The sequence below is a fragment of the Lissotriton vulgaris genome, chromosome 1_1 (genome assembly GCF_964263255.1).
Source record: "Lissotriton vulgaris chromosome 1_1, aLisVul1.2, whole genome shotgun sequence".
In the NCBI taxonomy this organism is placed as follows: Eukaryota; Metazoa; Chordata; class Amphibia; order Caudata; family Salamandridae; genus Lissotriton; species Lissotriton vulgaris.
The window spans coordinates 137,946,471-137,956,606 of record NC_141685.1 but is presented as its reverse complement, the minus strand read 5'-3'; positions in this window follow the sequence as shown (position 1 = coordinate 137,956,606).

The following is a 10,136-nucleotide window of genomic DNA, read 5'->3' as shown; positions in this document are numbered from 1 at the left end:
AAGGCACCTTGGCGTACCATGTGAGGCGGACACGATCGAGGACCTCCACTGTGGAACCAAAAATTACTGCATTCGGGATACTGTTCTCTATTAAGGACCTTTTTTTGCCTAAAACTATGTTCTATACATGAGGATGTGCATTAAACTGTTTCAAAAATTACCTGTTCTGAACATATGAATGATTGTCAAATTGAACACTTTGTATTAACTTTTTGAGCCCTGAAGAAGTCCCTGGAAGGGACGAAATGCGTTGGCGGTTTCAAAAGTGGTGCTTTCAAAAGTTTTTAAAGAATGAAAAATAAAGAATAAACTGAAATCGAACATCGACTCGTCTATGGAACAAAATCCTTTGAACTGTTTTTTGAATTTGTTACAAGTTGTATATAAAGTGTGCCGGGCTATCATGTATGTGCATATTGTTGAATGCTAGGTTCTTTGAATCAGCTTCTAAATTTGGGAAGCATAGGGAATTGTGCTTCCAGCCCGTGGTTTGCACCTTTTTTCTGCCATTAATACTGACAGGGATTACAAGACTAGTGCAGGCAATTTATGCTTTGATTCCCATTTCTTTGTTCTTTTATCCTTTTAAAGTGTAAAAAAGTGTTATTTGCATAATTAGTTAAAATTGTTACAAAATTCGCATAATAAAATAACAGTACAAAATGTATTAAAAATACTGAAGGTATTGTCTCTCGGTCTCTATTTTTGTTGGGGACAGGGCGTGTAAGATCCAGGGTTAGGGTGACCCTGTTGGGCCGCCAACTTTGTGGTCTTCCTGTTCTGTTAATTCTAAGCATTTTCTTGCTTCTGCCAGGAATTTGACTCCACGGCATGCCAGAATTATGGAGGAACCTCCGAGCCAGCTTGTGACTGCATGCCTGCAAGAACCAATGTTTAGCGCATTGAAAATGGGTTTCAATAAGAGTCGTCTCTGACTTGTCAGGGCCGGACATATACAGAAAAGGTGGACATGGGTTTCGATTTTGTACCCGCAGAGGCGACATTGTTTCGTCTGGTGGGACGGTTTCCAAGCCGGTAGTAAATCCTTTGTGACGTGCATCCCCATCCGATAGGCTATAAAAGCCTTTTTTAGATGACCACTGAAGTGGGGTACTAGATATACATGTGGTTTTGGGGTTTAAATTGGAAGAACCCTTGTGGTGAAATAAATGCAGTCAAATGCCTCAATTCCTCTGCCAACTCCACCTGATGATATGCTGATCTAAGATCAAGTGTAGAAAACACTTCTGCTTCACCCAACATACTCACCATTTCATTTATATTTGGTAATGGGTGACAATCCATAATTATATTAGCATTCAAGGCTCTCAAATCAATGCAGAGTATCAGTGATTTATCTGGTTTCCGTACAAGAACCATCGGAGAAACCCATTCCGACGATTCTATTTCCTCGATAACTCCATTATTCAACATTTCTCTCAAAGCATCACTCAGCTCCTCCTTGACATTAATAGGAACATTTCTTAACTTCTGTTTCACTGGCAAAACACCTTGTTTGAGCTTTATAGCATGTGTGAAACCTTTCAATTTTCCAAGCTTCTCACTAAAAACATCCGGAAACCCCATCGCTAGGTCAGTTTCACCAACATCTTCCTCTACAACCATCACCGGATCATCTTTCCGAGGATTAAGTATTATTTTCAACCTCCACTGATCTCTCCAACCCAGTACGTTGACTCCCTTTTTTGCCACATAAAGTTTGATATGTGCAGACCTTCCCTGAAATTGAATTAATGATGCTATGTAGCCTATAAAATCTATTTTGGATCCATCAAACCCATGTGCAATAATATCTGGTGGATTTAGATCATCAATGGATTTACATGCACCATATTTCTTGTTAAAATATTTCTCCGTCACAATTGTCCACGGAGAACCCAAATCTGCCAAGTTCAAGATCTACATCTAAAAATTTTACCAAGCACCTTGGAGAGTTAAGTGTCTCACTCTCAACCACACAAACATCGTTAAGAGAAACCACCATACCTCTCTCCGTGATAACAGTTCTCTCAGATGAGTGTTCACAATTCACACAAGTATCCTCATGATCAGAATCAGTCCTTACATAAGATACTTCATTGCTTTTGTGATTACTCTTGCTTTTGTCACTGAACTTCTTCCGAATATCCCTGCAAGCTTTAGAGAAATGACCTATCCAACCACAATTGTTGCACTCCTTTCCTATTGCAGGTCAGAATTTAAAAGAAGCTACGTGGTTGTTGCTCCCACACCTAAAACACACAACATTCCTATGATTTATTATACTATTTTGAGGATTCCTGTTAACATTATTCATAGCACACACCTCATCACACGCTTTTTCACTCCTTTCACCCTTTGCTCCTACTTCCTGTATAGTTTTTGTCCATTTATCTGACTGCTCAAATGCTTTTGCAGTGGCAATAGTATCATCTAAAGTAGGATTCCCAAGAATCCACAACTGTTCTTGAGCCTTTTTGCTTCTTACATTGACTATAATTTGAACCCTTTTCATTTCATCCGATGTTGCTCCAAAGATTCATGAAAATACAAGAGCTCTAAGTGCAGTTAGGGAATCGTTAAAAGACTCAGATTCTCTTTGTGCCCTTGTATAAAATTTGTATCGATTCAGAGCAATACTAGTTCTTGGTTTGAACCTGGTTTCTACACGTAACATCCCTTCATCAAATGTACCCAAATCTCCTGGAATAGTGGGAAGAGTTCTGAACACAGCTTGACCCTCTGAACGCAAACAGTGAAGGAAGATATTTTTTCCTCTCATTTCCCATCCTTTCCCCATCAATGGCCTTTAAATATGTGATCAATTATTCCTTCCACTTGGTCCAGGGTATTGGTGGATCACCCTTGCATTGAAGGAATTTACTGGGAGGTTCAAATTGCATTTTTGTAAAAAAAAACAGTTTAAAGCAATTAAACATTGTACTTCTAAATGCTCCCAAGCAAACTTGGTGCCTAATATTAAATGTTCAAGTAAAAATAACATATGGAGATGTGTGAACTAGCATTAAATTAATGCACTTATATAGAAAACACTCTAAAATTACTATATCTCGATATCTCTTAACAGTTGTGCTTCTGAGCACTATGCACAATGATGATTTTAACTGTGCACATCATAGTTTGTTCGCATGACGTGTAGGCAAAAGCTGTGCACATCAGCGTCATAGAATTTCACAATAGATTGTCAAAATCATCAGCCAAATACCTCTCGATTGTATCCATAACCTTAAAATTTCAATCCAGTGTTCCGGTGTTCTTTACAAAACTTTGTTCACGTAACGGAGCAAATCCAAAATGGCCGCTGGTGATGCAATGACGTTGCGCTGTCACGTACGTAATCGTGATGATGTTGGCACGTCAGCGCCAAGCAGCAACTGGAATCAAAAACGGCACAGCTTGCTTTGAAAGAATACCTTGTGTTGTCAAGGTAATGACAACACTTCAGGATCTTCGTTTCCAAACAATGATGACTCGTTCCAGGTTCTCGAGATAGCTATCTTGCACGCGTAAGTCGTTATTACTTTGAAAGATGCCGTCTATATGAAAAAATTGGAAAATACCTTAAAATCTCCACTGGGACTTTAAATTGTGTAGAAACATACGTTTTTCAGAAACGGCACTGTTCAGTTTATATCAGTCCCAGAATTTTCTTGTGATGGCACAGTTCTAATAATCCATATAGAAAATTGTAGTTGTAAGTTAAAAATTTGTGGAATGGCACCACTAATTCATCCAAAATTCCAAGATTTCAGTACAGCAAAGTGAAAAGATGCTGATAGTTTGTAGGTAGTTTATAAATTAGCAAAATGAAATAATCAAATGAAATACAATCCATACAAATCCAAAGTAATATAAACTGCTCCTGTGCTGTTGAAGAAGTAGCAAGTATAAGCCCTCGTTGCCAATTCTGTAGTATTTCCAATAAAATATAGAAAAAGATTCAGAAATAAAGAAGAATTTATTCTGGTACAAGCACAGTACTTCATCAGTTGCAGGTCTCCAAATAGTATGGGAATTCTCTATGCCTGCATACACAGTTGAACAGAACTCTCACAAAGCAGCATGTGCCATAATCAAATATATACAAACTCTTAAAGGGGAAATATACACATATACACATATGAGCTTAAAAGGGACATAACAATATAAATAAGATGTATGAAAATGCAACACACTTTCACAGCAAGTGACCTGAAGTCAAGTTTGTGCGTCTCCCACTACTAGCAATGCCATACTATTCCTTAAAGAGATTTTTATGAGGGAAGGGTTTCGGAGGCAATAGTTTCAGATAGTGGCATGCAATTTGTTAATCAGGAAATAAGTGAGTTTTTAAGTGAATCTAGTGTGAAGCATTTAAGAAGTTGTTGGACACCCACAAACCAATGGTTTAGTTGAGAGAATGAACAGAGTAGTAGTGGAATGTTTCAAGTGGGCTAAACAACAGTTTTGATGTGGAGGGTGCAGTCAGATCCATGTTGTGGTTTTATCGCACAACGCCACATTCACTTACATAAATTGCACCTTTTTTTTCACTTAAAGGTAAAGTACCTACTTCAACTCTTTATCCTGCTTGGTTGTTAAGAACCGTTTCTAACAAAGTTTTGTGTTGTGTGTATAATGTTGCTTTGGAGTCTAGTGTTAAAGTAGCGCAGAAGAAGATGTCTGGCAGGTATAATCTGAAGAAATCTGCAAAGACAGTTGGATTGTCTCCTGGGGACATGGTTCGTATTAAAAACACAAATTTTGTGAGAAAAGGTGGCATGTCCTTTGGTGAACCCATTTGTGTAGAGAAAGTCTGTGGTGGTGTCGTTATGTAAGGGGTGGACATTGGTGGAATCTGGGAAAAGTTGTCAAAGTTTAGTCTGCAGTTAACAAACCTTCTGCAGGCAATACCAATTTTCCAACGTGACCAGCAAATATATCTTCTTCTCCGACAGGACCTGCAAATGTTTCCGTATCTTCTTCTCCGACAGGAGCTGCAAATGTTCCTGTATCTTCTTCTCCGACAGGACCTGCAAATGTTTCTGTATCTTCATCTCCAACAGGACCTGCAAATGTTTCTGTATCTTCTTATCTGACAGGACCTGCAAATGTATCTCCAAGTAATGTCTCTGAAACCAATGCGACAAGCCAGGTGCCAAGGAAGTCTATGCATGTTAGACGGCTTCCCTGGGAGCTGCGTTGAACTTTTCAGCAATCACTTGCAATCTTCTTTATGTGTATGGTCAACTTTGTGGCATTTTTCATGCTTCTCATGTTTATGTTTTGTGCATAATCTGAATTAACTGTATTCTACCATACATTTTTCTTGTTTTTTTATGCTTACCGCTTTCTCTCATTATTTGCTATGCATTATATTGTTTGTTTCCTTTACAAAAAGAGCTAATATGTTATACTTAGATATGCTTGTTTTGGATTCCATACAGAATCCCATGTGTTGTCATGGAGCTTCTCTGTGTCTAAGTTTCATGAAGAGTCAGTTGGTGCCTCTCTTCTGTCGTGAGAGGAGCGGTGGCTCGTTGTTCCCACAATTAAACTATTCAGACTAATTAACTGTTTCCTGTTGTGTTACTGCGCCTTGGAAGACATACAAATAGGATGGCAGGATTCTTCAGTAGCAAACTCAGTTCCACAGTTCCAAAGTAAATACAGGCAGCTGATACTTTTTAGGTCTTGGCCTGATCCAGCGCATGCGCTGGTCCGGCCGAGACATTTAGTAACTGCTTTGAAAAGTGCTACTTTCCCGGAGACCAGCTTACTATCACGCGCACAAGCACGCGCGTGACGTGCACAGCTACCATCTGGCTTGCTGTGCACGTCGCGCGCGCGGGTATGCCTAATAGCAAGCTGGTGGCCGGCAACTCACATATGTAATCGTATTTTCGTGCATGCCTTTTTAAAATTATGCACGGAACCCCTGTGCCACACAGCAGCGTGCTACTTGCATTTTTATTTTCAAATTTGCTCCGTGTGTGAGGCCGCTGACGCTGCCACAGCTAACCCCTCTGCATTTCAGGAGTCGAGCCCCATCTCCAGGACCACGAGCTCTGTGTGTAAGGCTCACCAAGGCCCGGATCAGCGGCTCCCATCTGGGAAAAGTTGTCAAAGTTATGGGTATTACCCACTGTGCTGAAATTCTCTAGTACCACAGAAGCAAGTATTTGCTAGTTGCCCGCCCCACCACCCCTCCCAGGTTGCTGCTTGAACACCTCCCCCATCATTGCTGCTCACCTCCTGCTCCCGCTCTCTCTCACACACGCACCACTTGCGGGCTTTGTTGTATTTTCAGCCAGTGCCCTTTTCCTAAACCCTCCCTACCTTCTCTCTCTCTCTCCCCGGTCTCTGAGTCCCTCCTTCCTCCGCACAGCCTCTCTTCGCACCCCCCTCCTTTTCACTCACTCTCTTTTGCCTCTTTTACTTTCCTTCGACAATTTGTGCTCCTGCCCGCCTTTCCGCTCTTGTTTTCCACCCATTGCCTCTCCCCCTCTCTAGCTACTGCCTCCTTATGTCTGGTAGTTTCACATGTTCTCTTCGTACCCCCTGTTTTTCTGATTCACTTAAAGGGAACAAAACTGTGTTTGACCCACTGTATGGATACATTTAATGTTTGTTTTCCCGCATTTTGCTCCCACCCCCAATCCCTTGTCCCCTTCTATATTCTCTCCTTAGCACTGCCCTATCTTTCCCCCAAACCCCGCCCCATCCCATCCACACATTCTTTCGTTTCTCTTCTTCTCTCTATCCCCAGTCATACTCCGTCACTTCATTCATTCGCTCATTCTCCCTCCTACGCCTCACCACTCTTACTTCGTCCCCTGTCTCTCACCTCATCTTTCCAATATGTCCCTCCCTCTCTCCTCGTCCATGGCTCCTCGCCCTCTTTCGGCCCTTGCTCCTTTCTCCTATCATGTTTTCCTTCTGTTCTTTTCCCTTTCACTGGTATTCCTATGAGAACACACCCCACAAAAAGGTGTTTGTGTGTAGTAGATCACACTGAGATAGGAGGGGGCGAAGCCGCTCTCCAAAGGTTACAGTAAATATTGCCCCTCTGAGGTGAACGCATTATGGATTGGAAAAAGCTTGGCGCCCCACCGAGGCACTTGAACCCTGACTGCAGTCTCCTGGCCCCCTTTGCCTGGCTAGAGATATTGTGCTTGTGACCGCTGCCCACTCTTGGTTCTTTATATTCTTTTTATCGTCTCTGTCAGTCCTACATGCTGTATTGCCTCTTTCTTCCTTTGACACTCACAAACCCCTCTCCTTATCTCGCTGCCCTTCCCTACCCCTCCTGCCCCCACCAGTCTCTGGCTGATAATCCCAGGGTTAAACTCTCATGACTCAGTAATCACTTTTGATATAATCTTCCTTCAGAGAGGTGCTGTACTGCACCATGTTGCATCAGCTGGCCACTCCCGGGCCCAACCCTAAGCAGTTTGGACAAGCAAATTGTCTTATCAATCTGGTGAATCACGGGCAGGGTGCATATGTGGTAAATTTAAATTACCTATGCTTAATTTATGCGGTAAAGTTCAATAAGAATAACTCAGTCAAAAATGAGAGGCAGAATCCGTGATATTTGAGGTTTTAAAAGGGGTTTTATTCCTTAAAAAGGAATTGGTTCGAACCAGGTTAATCACACTTCCGTCACCGCGAAGGTTCGGGAAGGGACAGACAATACTTTATTGACAGTTAATCATATATATAGTCAATGCATTACAGTAAAGGCAGATGCAGAAGGCGTAACAGCTGAGAGGAGAGATAAGAATACACATACGTAATGAAAAGGCGTTACAATAGGCGTGCATGAAGGCGTGTACTAGAAACGTCTTTAAGAGGATGTCACAAGTGGGTGGATCCATAAGAGAATCCTGCAGTGTCAGCAGAAATATATGGCAGAGATGCGCGCGCAGGCAGCATGACGTGTGATTGACGTGTAACTGGAGGGTGAAGGGGACTTGACATTTAGCCCTACATGAGGAGACAGAAGTCTGGGATGTCAGATCAACCTAATCCCAAATCGTATCTAATATCTTGTGTTTAAGGAACTGTATTATCTGGAAGGAAAAGGTCTCTCGGGCAGAGGCTATTCTATACTGACTATTAGTGCGTGTATAAGCGTCTACGTGTCTGCATGAGATGCGAGGGGGCATGGGCCTACCATGGTAACAGGAGCTATGAATTACTTGCACGGAGACAGTGAGGCCGGGAACTTTGCTCTGCAGCTGGAAGGATGTTTACCTAAACTTTACTAGACAGGAATGTATTTTTCGAGGAGCGGAGCAGATAACTTGAAGGCTGAATACAGTCTTGGCAGGCAACAGGCCGAGCCAAGCACCGTTAGCCGCGCAGGGAGTAAGACAAAGGTCACGGATACAGATGCAGGTCCAGGCTGGAGCATTCAGAGGCAGAAGGCAGGAAAAGGCTCGATGGCAGAATTCAGGGCCTACCTTGCCAGAGCTGAAAAACGTGTAAAGTACCCCACATAAAGACGTTGGCAAGGCATACTTAGGAACGGAATATTTGACCCATTCATGGTGGATCTGAAAGAGGACATGTTAACGTTGGACGCAAATGTATTTGCGTCTTCATAGCTGGAAGTGGAGGGAACATACATGTACTTGTAGCGCGTACATGGAGCCGTTGGGGTCTAAGATAGGGGACACAATTGATCATAAAAATTCATATTTCCCCATTCCCTCCTTGTCCCCTACGGACCCTTCATGATATATCGATCCTCATGAATCGATCAATCTGTTCACGTAACATCATTTGCTCTTCTTTCTTCTTATGGCGTTTTGAATGGGAACTTGAATGTGGAATACATGATGTGGCACACAGGCCGCAAATCGCTGGCCCACATTGTAGACATAGGCAGCAACTGAATACTATGAGAAGGGCAATGCCTAGGAAGGATAGGACCTTCCATCCCCAGGCTGTCAACGTTGTCCAGAACCAACCGGACCAAGTCCAGGTGCCTGGATTCTGGTGTATCAAACTTGCAATCTTATGAAGACGGGTTATAGCTTTATATACTGATGGCGCGTTTTCTGGAATGAAAACACAGCAGCTCGACCCGATGACTCTACAGGCCCCACCCCTATCGGCTAGGATGACGTCAAGGACAAGACGATTTTGAAGAACAACAATCCGCATAGCAGACTGCTCCTCTGTTAAGTTGCCTAGGGCCGAAGTAGTTTCATTCACTACTGCTTCGAGGGTTCTAGTTAATTTGCGTATCAGTTTACTATTAAAGACAGCACCTAAGTAGGGAAAGAAACCTTTATTGAAGTCTGTGTATTGCTCCCATGCCGTTTCAGTGTAATCGACAATCGGGAGATCTCTCCGGAGTCTATTGTTTACTAGATGGGTATTTCTATGATAATCAGGAGGGGCTAGGAAAACTGGTGGCAGAAGGAATGCAATGTAACAGGTACCATCCCAATCTAGAGGTAAGCGTATATATGCGGTATGACCACAAATGAAGTAGGAATGACGGGTAGCTCTAAATGTAGACTTGCCTTGATCACTGAATTCGACCACAGTAGTACATTTACTATGACCTAAGTGTACTGAACCATTCTTTCTAACACATAATTCACCTTTGACTGGTAATACTGACATAGCAGGCAAGACTGGTGCAGCTTCGGATTCAACATTCAGAATCATGAGGTTCAGTGTAAAGTTACCTAATCCATATACTTCATTTTCTAGATCAGTTCCTATCCTTGTGGGAAGTCCCTCCTTGTTAGGGTAGCAGGCTTTTAGCAAAACTAAGTTCAGGTTTCCCCAAACCCAATTTCCATCGTAAACTACAGTATCTGAATCTAAAGAATTAATCAAACTAAACCATGCACCACATGAACCATTGTGTGTGAACGGGTACGGAAAGAGGGGCAGAACTCCCTTGTATTTCTGGTAGGGAGGGAGTCGGCCACATATCCAACAATTTGTAGCGTTGTTGGTCTGATGGGAGTGATGTAACATACTAATGAAGGTGTTGTTGCACAGGGCAAGTCTGTAAGACAATTCATGCGGAGGTAATTCGCTAAAAGAATGTTCGGCAGTGACGTTGAAAGCAGAATGTGCACGCTTGAAAATAGGGTAATAGATGTGCA